Source organism: Syngnathus acus, chromosome 10, assembly GCF_901709675.1.
Source record: "Syngnathus acus chromosome 10, fSynAcu1.2, whole genome shotgun sequence".
Classification (NCBI taxonomy): domain Eukaryota; kingdom Metazoa; phylum Chordata; class Actinopteri; order Syngnathiformes; family Syngnathidae; genus Syngnathus; species Syngnathus acus.
Window position 1 is genome coordinate 22,792,513 of NC_051095.1, and position 25,099 is coordinate 22,817,611.

Here is a 25,099-nt window from a genome sequence, read left to right on the forward strand (position 1 = left end):
GACTGACTGAACTGTCCGAGGTGCTGATTGCAGCGGTCATGTGACACAGTGCTGCAGGTATTAAGAAATCATTCTTGTTGTTTTAGGTTGTTTTGCTTCACACATGTTCAATAAAAGTGTGTGAGTTGCTTAACCATATATGGACATTGTACCTGAAAGCTGGAGCCAATTCGAGCTGACTTTGGGTAAAGGGCATACCATGGGTATACCACCAGTCAATTCTAGGGGACACATCACACATAAATAATCATTCAGACTCGCATTCATACAGAATGTGGAAGGAAGTCGGAGTACCCAGAGAATACCCACTAAAGCAGTGGTTCTTAACCTTGCTGGATGTACCGACCCCCACCAGTTTCATATGCGCAGTCACCGAATACCTCTTAAGTGAAAAATCAATTGTAATTTTTTTTCAAATTCAAGACATAGATGTTTTTTACTGGTGCACAAAACGAGCCGTGCATGAACGTCACCTTGTTCAAACAACAAAACTAATACAATGCATGTATGATTACATAACTGCAAATCAGTGTGCTGTTGCCTTTTAGAGACCGGTTCGGATAGGCGTCATCGCAAATTTGCACGATAAATCAGGAGACCTCCACGGCGGAGGCTCTGCCGAACCCCTTAGACCGACTCACCGAACCGCTAGGGTTCGATCGAACCCAGGTCAAGAACCACTGCCCTAAAGCATAGATGGAACATGCAAAGTCCATATAGGACTGCCGGTGATGCTATTCAAACTCTGAACTGTGAGGCCTACATGCTATTCACTATTATGCTGCAGTAAAATTATCATTTTACCCAATTTGGTCCAGGGATGGCTGGCCATAGCATCTCTAATAAACACATAATTTCTGCTTTATGATTGTTCATTCCTCTGATATTAATGCTACAAAGAACACTGTCCATGTATGTGTGCCTTGAAAAAAAAATGCTAATATTTAAACCACCTTGACACCAATTTACCTCGATCAAAGTGTTCCACTCTTGAGCTTTTGGGAGTGTTACTGACACAAGTCTTCTGAGCCGGCTGTCTCCAGTCAGGCCTACCTTTGAGCTAATCAGGCTGTCTCTCCCCAGCATCCCCTGGGACAGCCCTGCCACCAACACACTTAATTGGTTCATTTGTTCAGTCATGTTTTGCCGAGCAGAGACAGAATGAGGGGATATGCTGCAGTGGACTCATTGTCTTCACGCCCATCTCTGAGGATAAAATAAAGTGACACATGAATGCTCCCCTAAATAGATAAAGAATGGAAGTTAGATAACGTGTTGAATAAAAAGACAAAAGGCAATGCATTCTTAGTGCACAATGAAGACTTGACGTCAATATAAAGTATAGACATCAAATGAAAATCCATCTAAAAAAATACCAGCTTAACTCCTGTACATAAGCATTCTGAACATCAGAGGTTCTCTACCAATGGTTCTGTATGTGGCACTCCACAGCGGAGCACCTGCGTGTTTTTAGGGAGATTTATTAATTTAGTAAGAAAGATGTACCTTCAATTATTCCCCCACCCCATTTTTGTCAATTGCGATCAGTCCAGAGTATATGTTCTCGTCCAAGGTGAGCTGCCTGTGACTCTCAACAGGCAAAATGTCTTAAAATGAAGATCATGAATTCAGTGGTAAGACAATACTGCCACGTTGTCTAAACCACAAGTCAAACTGTCTAATAATGAGCTAAAGCCTAATCCTTGTGTTTACTTGAAAAATAGCTCAAAACATTGATGGATGGATAACAAGAGGTGAGCTTGTTACTGAGAAAGTGTGTTCTATATGAGAATAACACACGCCGCAATGAAACGAGCCGCGGGCTAATAGAAGCCTTAAATAGCATGAGTTGCACTGCATTACTTGTATTTTTCCCCCAGTTGGTTCATTAATAAATGCTGATTGAATTAAATGATTTAAAAACTATCAATAATGTTTGCAGACACAATCATGTTTATTCCTATCTAAATCCATCAGTAAGCACTTTTGCCATTTGAGGAGATATCTGTACACTATGTCAAGAAGGAATCACATTGCAACAATCACTTACTAGGAAAAAGGTGAAATATTTGTGTCTGTGTGCGTGTGTGTGTGTGTGTGTGTGTGTGTGTGTGTGTGTGTGTGATTTAAAAAGAAAATCCATACCAGAAGCGAAAACTACGGTTTAGTTCTCCAATAGTACTTTTTTTTTTTTTTACTGTAGTTGACACAAAGTTTTTCTGTTTTTATTTAATGATGGGTGCGGTGAGAAAAAAAATACTGCACTGTAAAAACTTAGAAAACAAATAACAAAAAACAAATTTTCTAAACTCACACAGTGCTAGGAATCAACAACTGATACTATGCAAGTTTGTTTTTATACAGCACTTTTAATCAGTGTTACATAGATCACAAAACAACGAGTACAGATCAAAATCCAAACTATAAAAACATTTCATAAGAGGAAATAAAAACAGTTAGGACAATAAAAACACTGGAACAAGACAACTACTAGTACTGCGAGCAGCTATAAAGGGCCTTCGCAACCCTAGACACATTGGAGTTAGGGCATATAGGACATTAACTCTCTATAACATTATAAATGTTTTTGCCAGGCGTGATGTGTGTGTAAGTTAGCAGAAGTCTTTCCCACAAGTTTAGGCACTCAAAAACAGCATCATTTTTCCTTACTAAAAGCGCATCCCCACGGAAATGGTGGGGGACAAAATAAAAAGCTTGCAATAGCTTAAAAGTCTTGACAAAATAGCTGGAGTTTGAGGACGATTGGATAAACTCTCTGCGAGGAGTTGAATAAAATATGACCCTCAAGGTAAAACTAGCAGCAATGTGACAGCAGTTTCCAAGAAATCTTATGGTAAAATGTAAAATCGTCGATTTTCAGTCGTCCAACTCTTCAACCATCCATTTGCATTCGTCATGTCATGTTTCTGTTTTTGTGTGATAGGAGGTGTCATATCCAGCTTAGTCTGCATGTAATTGTAAGAAATACTATTGGATGATAACAGAACTCCCTGAGAACCATATTCACAACACACCTAGTATATACAGTACATCTTAACCCTACATACTATGTCTGAGTTAATAATCTCCTTTAGCACTGATCCCAGTTTCGAGGCTTTTATTTCAGCAACTGTTTTTTGTGCGCCCTTCTAAGGGCATTGGACTTGGCCAGAAGCTGAGCCATCTTGGAATCAGCCTTGCTCTCAACTTGTTCTGCAAAAGTATCTGCTTCCCTAACTTCCTTGACCAGAGACAGTTGACTTGACACAGAACAAATTCCACGGCAAAATATCCTAGTGGACACGCAATGGGGTTGGTAGTTTTCACCGCGCGTAGAAAAATGTAACTTAGGATTCCTTTCTACTATACCACTTTGTAACAGACTTTATTTTCTGTGGAAAATGCTTTGCGGATATGAAAGAAAATAGCATATTTTGCGCACCATAAGGCGCATCTGGTTAAAAGGCAAAGACTCAATTGTGGGGGCTATTGTGTACTTAATCCACATACGTAGGCAGCACTGCATTACAGGGCGCATGATTGCCATTACTTACAGTAAACAAACAAAAACCAAAACTGGAGCAAAAGAGTGAATTCAGTTGTAGTTATTCTTCGGCAATATTGCCGGCTTTCCAGAAAACTTGAATTGTGCCTCATAAGCATGTCTCTTTGTCGATGCCATTTTAGAGGGTCCTAAAGCTGTTTGCATTGCACAAACCGATTATTATTTAATTTATCAATTGCGGTGGCTGTATTATCTATTATAGGTATTATTATCTACAAACTACTTACAGTCCTCTGATTGGTTTACCGCCCCGGCCTACGTATTGTACGTAATACGTAATGACCTCTGATTGGTTCATTGGGTCTACATATTACATCTGCATATCACGTTCCCATAGTGGTCGCCACACAACAACATTCACAGTTTTTGGAACTCGGTCCAAACAAAAGGCCTACCTACGGTTTTTGAGAATATTAAAGCCTTTTAAGTGCCCCTTAAGGTGCGGAGAATGCGGTACATTTAAGACTACACTGGTTACATTTTTGGTGGCGCAGTGGCACACTTGGTTAGCACGTCCGTCTCACAGTTCAGAAGGTGTGGGTTCGATTCCACCTCCGGCCCTCCCTGTACCTGTGTGGGATTTTATTGGGCAGTCCGGTTTCCTCCCACATCCCAAAAACATGCATGGTAGGCCGATTGAGCACTCCAAATTGCCCCTAGATGTGAGTGCGAGTGCGGATGGTTGTTCATCTCTGTGTGCCCTGCGATTGCCTGGCAACCGGTTCAGGGTGTCCCCCGCCTACTGCCCAATGACTGCTGGGATAGGCTCCAGTGCACCCATGACCCCCATGGGGACAAGCGGTAAAGAAAACGGATGCATGGTTAAAATTTAAGACCTAGGACAAAAATATGGGTGTTTTAAAGACCTCAGGCCTTAAATTTCATTTTCCATTTTAGACTTTTTAAGACTAAAGTTTTGGTCACAGTGCGTATTCCAGCCCCAAGGTTGGTTTGTGAATGGTATGAGAAAGAAAAATACATCTAATTTATGTAATTATAATATTATTTTCATTTCTAATCAATTTTCCAGCCTGTTTACACCCTCCCGCACCATAATACTGGTTTAGTAATAAGAATTTGGTTGGACAAGGGCTTGTCAACTAACCATCCAACGGACCAGCAAGCGTCAGCGCTACCCAATATGGCATTAAAAGACTAAAATATTAAAATACATAGGTGGAATTGCGATCCCATACAAATAACGGGCAGAGGCCATTTACTGATGCTAGTATATAACTTTGAACATAGCGCCTCGTGTCATTACGCTTACATGTGATCACGTTTTCAGTGCATGCTGAGCCAAGTTATCGCTAATGGTCCAGAGCAGATGCTCTTAACCAATGGCGGGGCAGCTATTTTATGTTGAGGAAAGACATACCAGTGTGCCACATGAGAGAAAATGTTTGTGATTTGGAATTATTTCAGCATCGAAAGCAAGTACAAGAGTTACATGCATGATTTGTGGTGAGAAATTGATAGAACTAAAACAGATAGGTTCAATACCTCAAACCTGATAAAACAATGAAATGTGAATGAATACTAAGAGTTTGTGGCGACCGCTGCATGCAAGAGAAAGTGGGACGAAACGCAGCATAAAATCTTGGTAAGTTCAGTCACTTGAGAAAAAGTACAAGAAGAGTGAAGCAGCAAGAACAATGTCTGAGGAAATTGCTAATATGATTTTGCTCCGTAACCTGCCCTGTATTATTTGTTGACGACGTGGAATACCGGCTTTATATGACTCATGCAGTACCGAAATACAACATCCCAAGCCGCATATATATTACAGATATATATACCTGCAATCAAAAAGAAGGAATTGAAGCAAGGAAGCTTGAAAAGGTGCAAAATATAAGCCCAGCACAAGTAGCAAGAGCTGCTTGAAGGGGATGTATTGGGAAGTCCTGCATACGTATGATGCAGAACAAGATGAAGCAAGCAGCACAGAGACTCAGGTACAGAGAGAGACATCTGGCTGAGAAATCAATCCACCACATGGAGGGACCATTCGAGAACTCGGGAAATATTGAAAAATTGTTCCATTCTATGGGTACTATTGCTGCAAGGTTTCTCTGTGCTCCCTCTACTAGTGTAGAGAGATTGTCAGCACAACATCCAACAAGCTTTAAAGAAGTCTTTAAAGAAAAACCAATGATTACACTTCCAAGTGAGTATGTAGTTCTTTAGAATTACAAGAAAAAATGCTCATGCATTTTGATATTTCAAATGACATGATATCAGGACAACATCGGCCAATGCCGATACTGCACAAGCCGCGTATTGGAGTATGTATCGTGGGACAAAAAATGGTATTGGTACAAAACCTTTCAACAGCTATGTTCAACAGCTACTATGTTAAATAATTTTTTTCTCCATGTCACTCATGTACGACTGTTACGTTATGCTGTCAGTTTTAACAAATGTGACGAAGTTTCTATTTTTTTAATTGCAGAAAATCTTCAACACTCTCAACTTCTTTCAACAATTTTGCAAGCCAGCCATTGATCAGCCATTGATCGGTAAAATATCTTCCTACATAATCTCATCATGTTAATCCCTGCAAATTCTTTCCACAATTGCTCATGCCAATCTATATATTTTTAATTCAATATACTGCAAGTACAATTTGCTTGATTGATTCCAACTGCTGCAATGAACAATCTAAATCTAACCGTACGTATGGTAATAGTCAGGGCCACATCTCAATCATTGAAATCAGTGTTCAACTTCAAGAGTTCAAGAGCCTGCCAGATGAGTCTTAATTGAGATTACATCGAGATCAACATGTCACGTAACTCTTTCATGTTTTCTTTTTTTAGTTTTTGTCTTATCTCGGCTAATCAGGTCAAGTAGGCTATAACATAAAACTCAAATACAGCTATATGAGGTCAAGAATTGAACAGGGTACCTATAGTTGTTTTTTTCCCCCAAGGAAGACATTCTTACGAGGAAACAAATGCAATAATTGTAGAAACTTTGCTTTTGCTTGTGTTATTTTGTCACCCAACTATTATCTTGTCACCCGTTTTGTTTTGTCCCGCTGTAAGGGATGGCCTGTGCCTTGCTCCTTTTGTGAAGCACTGAAAAAAGTTAGAGAGAAATTAAGAGTAAAGAAAATCCAACACAAGTGTTTGCCGGTATTTTTTGTATCAAGAACAGACAGAACGACGAAGTGCGACACTCATTTATTGATCTCTTTATGGGAATCGGACACAAAATGTGACCGACGGGTGAGCCGAAGGGCGTATTTGGGGCTGGCAATTGGTTGGGGCTGGCGGCGTTCTATAGTGGTCGTAGATGGGCAATCGGTCGGGGCTGGCGGTGTTCAATCGTGGTCGTGGACCGGCAATCGGTCGAGGTAGGTGGCATTTGGACATGGTCGATCAGTTTGACGGAAGCGGTCGGCAACTTGGAAAAAGCACAGTATGACAAGCACAAAGCACGAGCAGCAAACGGGTGTCATACGAGAACAAACTGACAGGGAATGGCTGGGATCACGGGGTTTAAGTGGGGGCTGAGAAACGAGCAGTAACAGGTGATTGACTAGATTGGGGGGGCGTGGCTGTGAATGATTGATGTCATGGAAAACCGGATGACTGGATGACAGGTGACGCAGGCACGTGACATTTTGCTCATCTGATTTCAGTCTTCTTCATTGCAAAAAGCTTGATACTTTATACCTGAGAAGAGTGAAATATGTTTATCACTTATTTTTTCATCTATAAATATTTTCACATTATTTCTAGTGCAAGTGTGCATAGAGAGCACCGTTTTTTGAACAACTCCAGGATCATCTCAAAAATAGTCATTTGAACGGTTTCTGTTCGGGTTCCGGCCTAGCAATTAGCATCTTTGGTCAGGGTCACAAATGACCTCCGGATGGCTGCAGACAATGGCTCACCATCTCTAATCATCCTCCAGAACCTAAAAGATGCCTTTAACAAAGTTGAGGTCCTCCTCCACTGCCTGCAATAAACCATTGGATTCTCAGAAACTGGTTCACCTCATCTGACTGACAGTACCGAGTTTATTGCCCTTCGCCAAGCAAAGTTACAGACCCACAATGGCACCTGCGGTAGTAACCTAGGTGAGAGTGGATACATACAGACACTGTGGGAGGCAAGGAACCAAACATCCACACTGGGCAAGAAACAACTACAGGCTCAATATTCAAAGATCAGCAATTGGAAGTTGCTATCACATGTGTAGATAGATACATCTGCGAAACAAAGATGCTACGGAAAAGGGAGAAGTCAGGCCAGGACACAAGTTCATTAGAGGGGTGGGTCACCACATCCCAGACTTTACGCTCCCCAGTCACTTCTTTCAGCTCTTCTCAGGTTGTCCTCAAGCCAACCAGGAGACAGGGTCTGTCTGGCAGGTCCTGGGTAGTCCTTGGGGCATGATGCCCAAGACACTTAAACTCCACTTGGGGCAAGATCTCATCCCGGATCTGAAAGGGCACTCGACCCTTTTCAGGCTGAGTACCATGGTCTCAGATTTGGAGATGCTGCCTCTCATCCCATCCACTTCACACTTGGCTGCAAACCACTCCAGATAGTTAAAGATCATGTCTTGATGAAGTGAGAACACACACCATGTTTAAAAAGCAGCGATGTAAGACTGGGGTCGCACGCACACACTTATGGATGTTATAGGTAAGTGGTGAGAGCCATCGCAGTAGGATCAGGTAATAGAACTGATAGATTCCTGCTTCCAAACCCTATCTGTGGCAAAACCCACAAGATTTGTCTTTTTAAGGAGCTCTACAGGAAAGAGAGCTTGCAGGGCTAGACAGGTTCTAATTGAAAAAGCTCCCATTTGATGATAAATTCCTTCACAAAGCTGCTGTTTGAAGGCACTAATACTTTGCAGATGTTTACCACACGTCAACATGCAATTCATGTGTAATGACAAACAAATATGGAAAAAAAAAGGCCCTGCATTTTGACTAACATCGCCAAAGTGTAGTCAAAAAACTTCATAGCTGACAAAAATGTTATTACGCTAATCTTTCAATTGTGAATTTTGATGTGCATCCACACAACGTTCACTTAGCATTCACACAAATGAGTCTTCTGGGAAGGTAATTGGTAGGGGATTGCTAGAGCAAGGCTTCACACTGAGGAACGAATGTACAATAGAGCCTGAAGGAGACTGTCTGTGAAGGACATTTAGCCTTCAAGTCGCCCCCTGTGGTAACTCTATCTCAGGGTTGGTGGGGGGGCCCGCAGCTGGGGCTAAGTGAAGGTGTGTAAGTCAGAGTTCCACCCTTCTGGCTATACTGCCTCTCCAAGCTTGGAAATGTAATAGGTGACTGATGATTTTAGTTTTGTCCCAGGAATGATCACTTAGGAAGGAATAAAATCATGCATGTTTCATTTAGACCTGAGCAAAATTGATGACGCTATGATGATTTGAAGCACCCGAGCTGGAGAAGTATACAAATGTAAATTTTGGAAAAAACTAATATTCAAAATTTAGAACATGTAAAATTAAAACCCCTTTGTTACCATACCTTTGACTTATAGTAACTGAGACATATTTAGCATGTATGGAAAGAACACGCTCTAGGCACAGTTGGCCAACTCAAGGCCCGGGAGAAAGATACAGCCCCCAGCATCATTTTATGTGGCCCGCAACAGCGAATTGTGTATCGACTTCATGTATCCAGGGACAATACTAAAACTCCAAATTATTTTCACACAAAAAAATAAAACTGTTGCCAACAACCTTTGTTACCGTTCGTTTGGGTGCACAGTAATGGCCCTCTGAAGTAAATTATGTCTATGACGTAGCCCATGACCAAAATTAGTTTGACACCCGTTTTATGGACTAAATGTACTGTGGCTCATGATGTACTATATAATTTAGGGCCTCTACAAACAATCCACACACGTGTGCGCACATGCACATTACTGTAATGATACAACGCTGATAACCATATGTGACGTCATCACAAAATGCTACTTTTCTTCGCTGTCAAAATTACACGCTTTCACTATTATTATGGTTTTAAATAGTGATAGTGGGTAGTCATAGTCATCGTCATAGCAAGACGGTGTGAACCCATCTGTTTTCAAATATCTATATTATGAATGTGTTAAAAGCATAATTGAAATGTTCTTTTCCAAAATGTGAATTAGGAGAATAAGGGTGGTTCTCAGACTTGCTTGTCAAAATCTGCCCCAAATTCAGACATTATTTTCTGCCTTACACAATCAGTCATCACCTTTCACTGCTTACAATATTGCAGACTTACTACAGACATAAAATAAACAACTTAACTGGCATTTGTGCTATTGTGTGTGAATTTATTTTTAGTGGTGCAAAATAGCAATCGTGGCCACTTCCTGTATGTAACATACACTCAGACACTTAAGACCCCTTTCTACCCTTAAAATGCATCAGCTTCAAAACCAGTTGTTGGCCTGATAAACAGGCAGAATGTCAATGCAACACAATACCATTTAATCATTTAATCATAATTGATGACACGTCACCATTAGAAAAATAGGTGATGTTCGTTACCGCATCCTCACGATCTGTAACTTAGTGTATACTTACCGCCGGGTGGCTTGAGTACGTTGAAGCAGAAGTTCACTTTTTTTGTTGCAAAATACTTTTTTTAGTAGGCTGTGTTCCAAGTGTGAATTAGTTTTTGGTAACGTATAAAAAAAAAAATACATATAGTATCTATCCATCCATTATCTGAACCGCTCATCCTCACAAAGGTTGCGGGTGTGCTCGAGCCTGTCCCAGCTGACTTTGGGCAGTAGGTGGTGGACACCCTGAACTGGTTGCCAGCCAATCGCTGGACACACAGAGACAAACAACTATTCACACTCCGTCAGGGCCGAATCCTGCACCTCTGAACTGTAAGGCGACATGCTAAACCAGGGGTGGCCAACCAGTCAGAGACTAAGAGCCACATTTTTTACTGTGTCATCGCAAAGAGCCACATCATACACATGAGCACACATGAACACCCCCCCACACACACACGCACACAAACACGCACGCGCACGCACACACGCACGCACACACACACACACACACACCCCTCTGCTCAGCCAAATTTATTGTGTGTCATTATTATGTCACGCACCAACATGATAATGACAAATTGACTCCTACAGTACTAAAACCACAGACCAAAGACCACATTTTCAACAATGAACATTGTGTGCATTGTCTCACACGGACAAACTCTCAGTTCAACAAATTCCACAAACAAAAACATAATAAGTTTTTTCACTTACTATGTGTGGCGGGACAGATCATTCGTTTGAGTTCGTCGTTTTCAGGAGACAAGATTTCAATAACGTCACTGAGGCATATTTTAACGAACTCCACTTCATTGTATGGCTTTTTAGCCCGTGCAATGTTCCAAGCCAGTTGAAACAATGCAAGTGTGACAGTCTCTGAGTGCTTCGTAATTTTTTTGAAAAACTGTACCTATTTTTCTGCCTGACTTTTCAAAGTCTCCAAACTTGTGCTTGCGAAATTCAGTCCCTTTTGCAAAGTCCTTATCGATATTGGCATGAAGTGAGCTGAAGTGGCGCTGACCATTTGAAGCTTTTAAATGCGCCAATGACGTCCGACATATCAGGCAGAATGGCTTGCCATAGCGTTCAACAAAAAACAACTTTAACTCTGTTAAAAACGTCCTGTGTTCATCGTCATATATTCGTTTAGCTGTGCATTTTTTCCTTGCCATTTTGGCAAGCGTCTTGTCAGCTTTTCTGGACCTAATGGGCCCCCGTAGTCACAGTCGCCATTCATAAAAAAAGCGGGCAAAACCAATCGCTCTGTTTGTCCCTCCTCCTTTGCGGGATTTCACCTCACGCGCATGCGCGTTTGACCAAAATACCATATTGAACTCAAGCGAAGCAAATACGCACGAAAAATAAACACAAATGTTGATATGAACGTAAAAGAGCCGCATGAAACTAGCCAAAGAGCCGCATGCGGCTCGCGAGCCGCGGGTTGGCCACCGCTGTGCTAAACAATGTTACACTGTGCCACCCAAATAAAATACAAAGTAGATAAATCATTATCTTTAGTATATTCTTACGCGTGGCCAGCATTTGACCGCACAATTTAGCTTCTTGGATTACATATTTTATTAAGCCAATGATGATAATTTAGTCTTTCAGTCGATATGTATCACCCGAATATCATTCCTTGGCAACAATTTCTACTTTCCTACTTGTCAGAGCTTTGCAATACCGTCTACACGCAGGGGTGTCAAACTCCTTTCCTCGGGGGCCGAATCCCTACATGTTTTCCAAGTTTCCCTTGTTAAACACACCTGATTCAAATGACCAGTTCGTCCTCACTTTCAGCAGGAGCCTGATTAATTGAATCAGGTGTGTTTAACGAGGGAAACTTGGAAAACATGTAGGGATTCGGCCCCCGAGGAAAGTATCTTGACACCCCTGGCAGAACATTGGCATATCCTCATCATGAATACACACAGTCCCCTAATTAGCATGTCGGAAGATAACGGACAAATACAGTTTCCTAACATTTGAGTACTGATTTGGATGTGGTAAATAATGGTGGCAGAACATCACAAAAATCTCAACTTCATATTTAGGAGATCTCCTGAGCAACCCTTTTCACAAAGGCTTTGTGCATTACTTTTGAATTCAGCTTTTTACAACCCTGCACAAGCGACTGTGGCTAATGTCGAGGCCTTTTCATAAAATGTTGAAACACGCTGGGGTCTCGATCTGTGCATGCTGGAGTGTAATGAACATGAGGCTCGAAGAGGTCACCACTGTATACAAGCATCAGTGATGATGACTTTATTGAAATGTACACAAGATATTCTCCTTCTTTATTGTTCTCTGTGTCCCACTCTCACTCATTCACCCACACACACACAGTCAGGTGCACTCACGCATGCGTATGCACATGCACACGTACACACGCACGCACACGCACAGACACACACACACACTTGTACCCAAGGCAACCTCTCCCAACCTGAAAGGAGACAGCGATTGGAAATAAAGTCCATCCTCTGTGTCTGAGAAATGTGAATGGGAGCAGTAATGTTTTCAATTTGAGCCCAGAGAGTAATAATGGCACTCATTCTACAACACATAGGCACTGTTGCACTGTTCGACTTAAAGCTTTAGGATTCTATCATCTTTCACCCTCTCAATTCCTTTCCCTTTTACCCTCTATGGGCTTTTCATGAAGAGATTAATTTGCTGGATAATACGACTGGGTCTTGCAGAGAATTAAAAAAGATGAAATGTGGAAAGAAAAGAAAGTGATAAATGAAAGAGGTGAGAGGTAGATGACTGAACCTGTACTAGATTCCGCGTATTATTTCAAAAGCCGTTCTCACACATGAGCTTGTAGCTATGTCATGTATTAACAGTGTTTAAAAAAATCTAATACAGTTCAAGGACAAAAGCCTGGCAGAAAATCAATGGAATGTTTATCTTTAATCAAGAGCTGCATTCATGCCGTGTTAAGAGTGACAAGTTTCATGTTCATCTCACATAATTACCTACAAATTCTATCAGTGTTTCTGAACCTTTATTGAGTCAAGCCACACATTTTACATGAGAAAAAAATCAAGGGACACCATTTAGCAAAATAGGTAAGATAAAGTGGATATACAGGTTTTTTATGTACCAACAGCCATCTGTGTCACGATCGAGAATGGAGCAAGGCGACCAAGTGCATCTTGGACCAGGGTTTATTGAAGGGAAGGGAAGTGGGCGAACACAGACACAGGCAGGATAGAGACTCACGGCCAGCAGACAGGCAAACGGAAGTCCACTCGGACACCGAACAGAATCTGACCGTCCGGGAAACTGGACGAGCTGGACAGGAACACAAGGTGCGGACACAGACGGGAGACAACAGTAGACACTGACAGAGAGAAACACACGGGCAGGGCTTAAATACATGAGACAAGAGGGAGCAGGTGACAAACATTACGGTAATGAAGGGGTGTGGCTGAGGGAAGTTGCCGGCCGAGCCTGCTCCGGCACGGACGTGACAATCTGAATATATATATATCTACCGTATTGGCCCGAATATAAGACGACCCTGATTATAAGACAACCCCCTCTTTTTCAAGACTCAAGTTTGAAAAAATACTTTTTGAACACCAAATTTAATTTTTATACAGAAAATAATTACAGTACATCTGAAACAAATGATTATAACAATATGTTCGAGAGAAAAAGCATGCTATTTTGCCTCGTTCAAATCATGCAAAAACTGTCTATCATCTTAATATCTGAACATTTAAAGATGTAAACTAAAGTGCAATAACATTTGTAGACGAAAGGCTTCTGGTTTTTGAAATGTAAATAAACCAATCTACTGTGATAAAACAACAAAATTGCAATAACTGCATTAACCATCAAAGTGAAGTCTAACTGTAACTGTAGTCTTGAAACAAATCCGAATAAGGAAAAACATTGCAATAAAATAATGCAAACTGCTACCGCTATTTTTATTTTTCTTCTTTGTGACAGGGGTTCGCTTTGGCCTGGGGAGTTAAGTTCAGCATTCGCTTTAAAGATATCTGGCGCCATCTAGTTGTTGTGAATGGGTATAATGTCTAGACCCCGAATGTAAGACGACCCCCACTTTTTCAGTCTTATTTCAATGCAAAAATCATCGTCTTATATTCGGGCCGTCTTATATTCGGGCCAGTGTGTGTGTGTGTGTGTGTGTGTGTGTATATATTACATACATACACACACATATATATATATATATCCATCCATCCATCCATTTTCTGAACCGCTTAGTCCCCACGGGGGTCGCGGGAGTGCTGGAGCCTATCCCAGCCGTCATCGGGCAGTAGGCGGGGGACACCCTGAACCGGTTGCCAGCCAATCGCAGGGCACACAGAGACAAACAACCATTTGCACTCGCACTCACACCTAGGGACAATTTGGAGTCTTCAATCGGCCTACCAAGCATGTTTTTGGGATGTGGGAGGAAACCGGAGTGCCCGGAGAAAACCCACGCGGGCCCGGGGAGAACATGCAAACTCCACACAGGGAGGGCCGGAGGTGGAATCGAACCCGCACCCTCCTAACTGTGAGGCGGACGTGCTACCCAGTGCGCCACCGAGCCGCCATATATATATATATATATATATATATATATATATATATATATATATATATATATATATATATATATATATACGTATATATATATATAGTTTCTGTATGCAATAACCAAGTGTTCAAATACTCTGGTTCTGAAAAACAACACATTACTAGACAACTTTTTCAGAGTATCACAATATAATGACACAAATGCAATTTATAGACATGACACATTATCAGTATTATCCTCTAAGTGGCAAATGAGGAAAATCTCTGCCTCAGTAACAACTTTACCAGAAGCCAATTCAAGTGACACTGGTAGCTACCTTACCTGTCACAGGTTCTTTGTAGAGTGCAGAAAGAAGTTGTCATGTCATTCTTCTGAGGTGTGCATCTCTGAAGCGCATTTGTGGTTATCATGGGCCTCTTGGATGGTTCTCTGATTAATGCTCTCATTTCTCTGGATGCCTTTTTCATTTGTTGATGATGGATTGACGGTTCTCTGTGAGATGTTACAAACCTGAGATATTTTTTCATGACTCAATCCTGCTCTAAACTACTCTGCAACTTCATCCCTTACTTGTCTGATGTGTTCTTTTGTCGTCATGGTGCTGTGCACTAATGTTTTCCAACAAATCTCTGAAGGCTGAGCAGCTGTACAAAACTGTTGTTAGATTACAAACAGGTGGACTTATTTAATAGTTGGGTAATTTTGAAAGTAATTGGATGCACTAAATTTTATTTATAATTTTTTTATTTATTATTTAGAAATATTTCAGTATCAAAGTAAATGGATTTTTTTAAAATAAACCTTTAACACAACACCATGGTCAAATTCAAATATTATAAAGCAGCAGATGTCCTTGTTTGTGTCCTTGCGCCTTTAGTGCACACCAATGTCACATTGAATCATGTGCCAATATTTGAAAGATATTTGGGCATTCATTTTCAAAGGATGGCTGCTCTTAAGCAGCAATCTTTCACTAGACTGTAACTGACACGTAAAGTGCAGTTTGATTGGACTACAAGGACACAGAAAGCAAGCATTGAAGCAAACTGTGTTTTTTGTGACACCACGGTGATGATACAATAAATTTAGTGTGGTAATTTACAGCATTTATTTTATAGATGTTTTTATCTCGTTACTGAAGAAAAACCTTATTTGCCCCTTTTTGCTCTATGAAAACAATAAGGCATAGTTACAAAAAAAAAAAAAAAGTCCCAATGATCGTCACACACACATCTGGGTGTGGTGAAATTTGTCCTCTGCATTTAACCCATCCCCGTGTGATTTTGATCCATCCCCTGGGGGAGAGGGGAGCAGTGAGCAGCAGCGGTGCCGCGCTTGGGAATCATTTGGCGATCTAACCCCCCAATTCCAAACCTTAATGCTGAGTGCCAAGCAGGGAGGCAATGGGTCCCATTTTTATAGTCTTTGGTATGACCCGGCCGGGGTTTGAACCCACAACCTTCCAGTCTCAGGGCGGACACTCTACCACTAGGCCACTGTAAGTAAGTAAGTAAGTAATGTAAGTTCTCAAGATGCGTTCAAGGATATCAGAACAAATTGTATTATGTGAGTGATTGATTGTTTGTCTGCTTGTCATGTGGCCTAAGATTGGCTGGCGAGAAGTTCAGGGTTCACTCTTTGCCTCTCTCTCACATGGATAAGCGGCAAATGGATGGATGGATAAACAAAGTCAAAAGAAATCCAATAAAATTGAAATATTTCTATAACAATAGCAAGCTGTGTTAAAAGGGGAATCACAGTCCTGTTGATGAAGGTACATTGTCATACTGTATCATGTTGAGCGAGTGTAGTGTGAAGACAGAGTTGAGCACAAATAATCCAAGGCAGAGAGAGAGGGAAAGAGGGAGAGAGATGATTCACTCACATTGTTTAATTGTGACGATCGACTTGTGTTTATTCAGATTCCAGGCCTTTCCCAATGAATGAAAAACAGGGTGGCTTCATCAGACTGAAAATGTGTGCCAGCGCTGTGATGGCCAGAAGGTTTATCTAAGCTGACAGAGATGAATCTCCCAGCAGAGGGTCGGCTCTGTTCAGCTGTCCTGCTGAGGGGAGCCCACACTGGGTCTGACATTAAATTATTTCAGGAGGTAATTAGTCTTCTGTTTTTAACCCGGATCCCTTACCCTCTTCATTTATTGCTCTCATGCCACATCAGTGTTGCCAGAGTGACTACAATAAAGGGGGAGGGAGCAAAAAATATCAACAGAGTGGACACTCAGTATATACCACGTCTTTATTTGGTCCAAAAAGCAATGTAAAAACTCACAATTGTATCTTTACTGTTCCATCAGCGGAGCTAATATTCTAAATGCTTAAGAGTGATCTTGGGTCAACATTTCAGCATCTGTTTGGAAGATAAGGAAATAGTTATAAAAAATAATTAAATACAAGCTTGTATTGCTATCGGTCTTATAAGGAAATGAATGACTTCATCTTTTGTGCCTGTTTTTTATGCCTTCCTGTGCCTTGTAAATTCAATGGCAAAGGAGTCTGTCTTTTATACTGTGGGCCAGATGCATTATAAACCATTTACAACAGTAAGTCTACTATGAATTATATCAAGGACATTCGATTAACAAAATGTGATTTTGTTTTTCTCAAATGAATGAGACATGCAGACTCATTCAAGCAACTGTATAACATGCGGTATTTACAGCTCGAGATGATCAAGATGTGGATTTATAATTATTTTTTTGCTGTTATTATATGTATGTTTTTAAGAATTCTTCCACAATGTCCATAACACCCTAAAGTTTAGGCATAAAGTTTGTTTGGGTAAAATGAGGTGAGGGTAAAAAGATGTAATGCTTGATGAGCAAGGTAAGAAAATAATTTGCCATGAAAGTGACTCCTCATTTGCTGGAAGCACGGATAACCACATTACACACTAAACAGAAGGAAAGCAAAAGGACAAACTTAAGGGCTGTTTTCTTTGATAGTTGTGTATCTAATTTGCATGACTTTGCATAATATAGTCCATAAAAGCAACAATATTCATAATGTCACAGCCAAATCAAATTGCTCTGATAGGGCATCAACATTAATTGGAGCTCAGAAGCTGGGTGAAAAATTTCCACTTTTGAAGAGCGATTAATAATCATGAAAAAAAAACTCTTAAGAACTCGCTTTTTGTCAGCTTTATTAAGAATATTGTTTGGTTCCATCAAGTCAGCTCACGTTGTTTTGAATTTAATGCCACTGAAGCACTTGCAAACAGGGGACAAAGAGGGTCACAGGAACTTTTGGTCTGTGAAAACATGTTGGGTGTTGCATGTAAAATGTGCCAAATCTTCACTGCCTAATATACCAAACCCTACTCTTGCGATCGCATCTAACCTTGGCAGGATCCACAAGGGCTGCCAATCAACTTCAACACGGACCCTGAAAAATTGGTGATTTGGTGGCTGCAATAGTAATAGTCGTGCCCACAAAGTGCCAAGGAGACAGCACTTCCTGCTTCCTCAACCTTTCAGCATGCTGCCAGATAGTCTACATATTTGTGGTCAAGGTTTTCACACTACTCTTTATACAGAACAGCTTTATTTATTTAAACTTGTCCTGTTCTGAACCTGTTGAGGCTGATAATTCTTTCGCGGCTGCTGGTCACAAGAATCCTGTCAAATTTACCTTTATTCACAAGATTGGGATAGTACAGGGTTGAAAAATTCATGGGAGCAGAGGGCAGCGAGGATCATCCAATATTCTCAGAGAATCCATGAGGAAGAGGGGGCAACTACTTGTGTGCTTTTGTTTATTTTAGTTTAAAATGTAGCTGACCTCCAAAATGAGAATGGTACAGGACAAAATGGGAGTCGGGACGCATGTATTCTGATTTCTATGTCACGAGCAGAAAGAATGGGGGACATTCTCGATATTACGGAGGTAAAAAAATGCACGTCTTGTAATTAATATAATTAATGAATGTGTGTTTAACAAGAGAGACTTGGGTCATATATAACGCTGAGATTTCTTACAGAATCATTTTAGATACAGAAGTACATTTCTCAAGACTCAGAATGGTGTCCTTAAATATGACAAGCGGGGTTAATGACAACATCTTAGTTTTATTGGGGTTAAGTAAAGAATTGAAAGACATCGATTGTAAACATTATTAACATTGTTTTACTCCAGCACACAATGAGCGTGCCACTGCCACCTACTGTCGTGGATATGCAGTTACACTTTATTCTAGTACAGCAAACGCCTCGAGCAATGGCTAGTATCTTGATAAACTTATACGTCAGGTTACTAATAAACTGATAGATGTGTTTGTATATCATTTTAATTTTAGTATAAGCTCAGGTATTGAGTATGTCACTGGGCAACCCTCCATGATACAGGCTGTAGATGTTCTTGTCCATATTCATATGCACAAGATAAGAGTGGTGAACACTGTTGGAGCTCCATGTAGTTTTACGGATTGAAGATGATTGGGATAAAAACAAATCGTGTGTGATATATTTGCTCTCCCTGTCCTTCGATTTTCTCATGATAGCCAATCTTCTTCCCACAGTCGAAACATGCATATTAGGTTGACTGCAAACCCTAAAATGGCCATCGGTGTGAATGTGAGCGTAAATGGTTTTGTACATATATGCTCTGCAACTGGCAAAAAGTCCAATATGTACCCTCAGCCCAGTATGTACCCTGCCCCATGGCCAAATATTACCGTATTTTCTGCACTATAAGGTGCTCCGGATTATAAATTGCACCTTCAATGAATGGCCCATTTTAAAACTTTGTCCATATATAAGGCGCACCGGGTTATAAGGCGCACCTTCAATGAATGGCCCATTTTAAAACTTTGTACATATATAAGATATATACATTTGGCCCGCGGGCCGGTCTTTGGACACGCCTGCTGTAATGGCTCAATATTGGTCCATATATAAGGCGCACCTGATTATATTATCGGCTTTTGAGAATATTGGAGATTTTTAGGTGCGCCTTATAGTGCGGAAAATACGGTCAGCTATTAATGCAGCTATTAAGCTGTATTTCATTCTCCGAGCCTAAGCAGGACACATGGTATATATAAAATATGGTGATCAGTCAACTGCTTTTAATGTTGAGTATAACCCTAAAATTGTTTCTGCCCCAAACACAAGTATAACTCAAGTACTTTGTAAAAATGCTGTGTGTGATTTCCAATCCAGTGTTGGAATGATGCATCAATCCTCCTTCACTTGGTGTTATCATTTCCAGCACCTGGTGGTGATGACCCACAGCAAGAGACAAACAGACACCTTGTGACTAACATGCTGACTGGATGTGGTTATATCTTCTCAAAGGGGAGGTTGCTTCCTGTCACTTCAGGGCTGACCATGTGACATGTGATGCCAGGCAGTCAAATGTCAGCCAAGCTGTACATTGGATGTGAGAAAATCTGCAGGATGAGTGGGAGCTGTGACACATTCTTTTCCTGCAAGTACACATTGCACTTGTCCTATCACAGATCTGGATAATTTTACAGGACAATTTTACTCTGGTCAAGTCATTTACTGATGTTAACGTTTTTTTCACAGGTCTGTGAGCCTCACTATCTTTCCTTATGAGGCAGTGAACATAGATGACATCCATCAGATGAGATGTGCAGACACATACTGTATGTCAGATGCGTTATTTTTACACTAACGTGACTTTATTCAACATCATACTAATATCAAATCCTGAGCATCACTAATGAGTTACAATGGTACTGATACACAGCAGAAAATTGAAGTTGAGTTAATCCTCGAGGGATTATAATCAGTAAAATAAATGTTTGTTGGTTGTACATTTGTGACTAAACATTAACACTCTTGAATTACTACGTAGCCCATACAGTATAGCAATCAAACAACAACACATTTACCTGTTTTGCCTGTTCAAATACTTTGACACTCCAATGGATTGCTACGTTGAATTTTTATTTAATCTAAAAGTCCATTTTCAGAGCAAATAGCACAGGAAGCGCAAGATTAACGTGAATAACTTCATTATGTTCCCACTCGATCGTTCATGTTCCCTCCACTCTAATCACCACACAAAGGAATTTTTTTTTTTCCCTGTGGTATCACACGAGGGACTCCTCTTACACAAGAGGAAAAAAATGAAGGGAATAAATAAAGGGAAAATCGAATTCCCTCAGCCATTGCAGAGGTGCCAACCAATCAATCTACTGAACAAATTCTCTCCAGAGATAAACAAACACGTTATTTCAGATGGGCGCTACAGGAGTGAAGGACCACTCTCGTAAAGTTCACAGTGCTCCGGACCGTAAAAGCAGCCGTCTTCTCAATCAGCCGAGCCTCGGGCAGCGGAAGCAACGTGATGAAAGCACACACAAAAACTCTCAGTCATGTCCACAAGCAAGATTCTGATATATAGCCTTATAAAAAAAAGCTATTAAGTTGGATTTTGAAGCGCGTGTTTCCCAATATGCTGTCTACACACTCAAAGTGTTCAAAGGTTTGCGTCACACAGCTGTGATGTTGGGATATTAAAATTGGACTTAATATTGCTCCAAGGGGGTGTGCAAAACTGAATTTCATATTTTGCCAGTAACCTTCCTACCTTTAAGATTTAAGAGCTTTCCAGCCCTCATTGGTTAAACCCAAACACCAGGGTGAAAAGCGAGACATTTGTGTTTCTGTGTTGTGGTTCAGAAATGATAACAAGACCACAGTGACAGCCAAGAGTCAACATTTATACTGTTGAATTGAAAGGTCAAACTCTAGTACATGTTCCCTTACCTTTTCCATACTTTCATGCAGAAACATAAGATGAAAGTGGGGGTAAGTCAGTCATGTGTGGCAATACTTGGAAAGGGAATGCTAAAGGAGGATGTGTCTGTTCTTCTTCTGTGGACAGACGGCAAACTCAAGATCAAATCTATAAAACAAACCGTATCCCGATTTAGTGCCAATTTCTAATGTCTATTTACATACATTTTCAAGTGACCAATTTCACTATGTTTACATAAATCTACTGAACACCTTAAACAACCAGCACACACCCACAAAAAACAGAAATCAATGCATGAATGAAGGAATAAATAGATCCTAAGAATAAAGAAAAATCAACGATGAAAAGTCCATAAAGACACGGTGTCACTGTAACGCTTATTTTAACAAAGTGTCTTTTGTCAACGAGTACAATGAATATCTCTTACTAGTCATTATCAATCCATATACAAACATAAATCCATTATTTCAAAATATGTGCATAGTTTAAAGTATTTTGTAAAACTACGAACCTGATTTAACTCATTAACTCATTTTTTCAGTTCAGTTCAGCCATGAGCATCTCATAAATCTTTGGCCAATGACCAGAGGGCTGACAATTGACGTATACTAAGTTCGTGCCAATGAGTAGCCATATAGAATTCCACCATGAATATCTAAACTCTGATATTTAGTTATTTATCTATCTATGTCTACTTAGCTATTTTATTTAAATGAGAAAAATGTAACCGGCTGACATGCGTCCAAGCCAGGCTTTCACATTCTATGCGACATGCTGTGTCTGACACAGTTATAGCGTTTTTTCTTTTCACATTGTTTTTTGCCCCTCCGTGAGTCGTCACCTTATCGTGGTGGAGGGGTTCGCGTGCCCCTATGATCCTAGGAGCCATGTTGTCTGGGGCTTCATGCCCCTGGTAGGGTCACCCATGGCAAACGGTCCTAGGTGAGGGGGCCAGACAAAGCACGGCTCACACGAGCCCCTTATGACGAACAAAATAAATGGATCTCGTTTTCCCTCGCCCGGACGCGGGTCACCGGGGCCCCCCTCTGGAGCCAGGCCTGGAGGCGGGGCTCGAAGGCGAGCGTCTGGTGGCCGGGCCTTCGCCCATGGGGCCCGGCCGGGCACAGCCCGAAAAGGAAACGTGGGTCCCCCTTCCCATGGGCTCACCACCTGTGGGAGGGGCCAAAGGGGTCGGGTGCAGTGCAAGCTGGGCGGCGGCCAAAGGCAGGGACCTTGGCGGTCTGATCCCCGGCTGCAGAAGCTGGCTCTTGGGACATGGAATGTCACCTCTCTGGCTGGAAAGGAGCCCGAGCTGGTGTGCGAGGCAGAAAAGTTCCGACTAGACATAGTCGGACTTGCCTCCACGCACAGTTTGGGTTCCGGTACAAGCCCTCTCGAGAGGGGCTGGACTCTCTTCCACTCTGGAGTTGCCCACAGTGAGAGGCGTCGAGCAGGTGTGGGTATACTTATTGCCCCCCGGATGGGCGCCTGCACATTGGGGTTCACCCCGGTGAACAAGAGGGTAGCCTCCCTCCGCCTTCGGGTGGGGGGACGGGTCCTGACTGTTGTTTGTGTCTATGCACCAAACGGCAGCTCAGAGTACTCACCCTTCTTGGAGTCCCTGGAGGAAGTGCTGGAGAGCACTCCTTCTGGGGACTCCATCGTTCTACTGGGTGACTTCAATGCTCACGTGGGCAATGACAGTGAGACCTGGAAGGGCGTGATTGGGAGGAATGGCCCCCCCGATCTGAACCCGAGCGGTGTTCTATTATTGGACTTCTGTGCTCGACATGGATTTTCTATAATGAACACCATGTTCAAACATAAGGGTGTCCATGTGTGCACTTGGCACCAGGACACCCTAGGCCGCAGTTCGATGATCGACTTTGTAGTCGTGTCATCGGATTTGCGGCCGCATGTTTTGGACACTCGGGCGAAGAGAGGGGCGGAGCTGTCAACTGATCACCACCTGGTGGTGGGTAGGCTCCGATGGTAGCGGAAGATGCCGGTCCGACCTGGCAGACCCAAACGCTCTGTGAGGGTCTGCTGGGAACGTCTGGCGGAATCCCCTGTCAGGAAGAGCTTCAACTCCCACCTCCGGCAGAGCTTTTCCCACGTCCCGGGGGAGGCGGGGGACATTGAGTCCGAGTGGACCTTGTTCCGCGCCTCCATTGTTGAGGCGGCCGACCGGAGCTGTGGCCGTAAGGTCATTGGTGCCTGTCGTGGCGGCAATCCCCAAACCCGCTGGTGGACACCGGCGGCAAGGGATGCCGTCAAGCTGAAGAAGGAGTCCTATCGGGCCGTTTTGGCCTGCGGGACTCCGGAGGCAGCTGACAGGTACCGGATGGCGTTGAGGGTGTCCGGTTTGGGGACCTCAGCATCGCGTCTCTGCTTTTTGCAGACGACGTGGTGCTGTTGGCTTCTTCAGGCCGTGATCTCCAGCTCTCACTGGAGCGGTTCGCAGCCGAGTGTGAAGCGGTCGGGATGAGGGTCAGCACCTCCAAATCCGAGTCCATGGTCCTCGAGCGGAAAAGGGTGGAATGCCCTCTCCGGATCGGGGATGAGATCCTGCCCCAAGTGGAGGAGTTTAAGTATCTTGGGGTCTTGTTCACGAGTGAGGGGAGGATGGAGCGCGAGATCGACAGGCGGATCGGTGCAGCGTCGGCAGTAATGCGGACTCTGTACCGGTCCGTCGTGGTAAAGAGAGAGCTGAGCCAAAAGGCAAAGCTCTCAATTTACCGGTCGATTTACGCTCCTACCCTCACCTATGGTCACGAGCTATGGGTCGTGACCGAAAGAACGAGATCCCGGATACAAGCGGCCGAAATGAGTTTTCTCCGCAGGATGTCCGGGCTCTCCCTTAGAGATAGGGTGAGAAGTTCGGTCATCCGGGAGAGACTCGGAGTAGAGTCGCTACTCCTCCACGTTGAGAGGAGCCAGATGAGGTGGCTCGGGCATCTCATCAGGATGCCTCCTGGACGCCTCCCTGGGGAGGTGTTCCGGGCATGTCCCACCGGTAGGAGACCCCGGGGACGACCCAGGACGCGCTGGAGAGACTATGTCTCTCAGCTGGCCTGGGAACGCCTTGGGATCCCCCGGGATGAGCTAGATGAAGTGGCTGGGGAGAGGGAAGTCTGGGAGTCCCTCCTGAAGCTGCTGACCCCGCGACCCGACCCCGGATAAGCGGAAGAAGATGGATGGATGGATGGATGGATGACATTGTTTTTTGCCCCCACTCCCCTTCCCAATATAGTGTGAAATCATTCTTATTCACATTAAAATTATTATTTTTAATTGGTGTTGATTTCTGTATAACAAGCGAGAATATTCAAGGTATGTGACATTGGAATGCATGCTTTTTTTTCTTGTCTAAAAAGAGATGCCTGAGTCAAACTCACGGGCTGATATCCAGTCTCGGACAAATTTACTGGATTGTCTCCAAACACTCACCAAACTTTTAAATAGCTCCCACAACACAGAGAGATATTATTTTGACAAAGAGTATTTTGGAAGAGTAGCATGCTGAACCGTAGACTATGTTGCTTTGGAGGAACAACAGATAATTTGTCCTGGCACTTGTGCTGGTATGAAACACTTGTGTTGGGATGTCAGCTGTTTTCAGAAAGAAAGAAGTTCTTGGGAAAGTAAAAAGGTCCCCTTTTTCCTCCTGTGTAA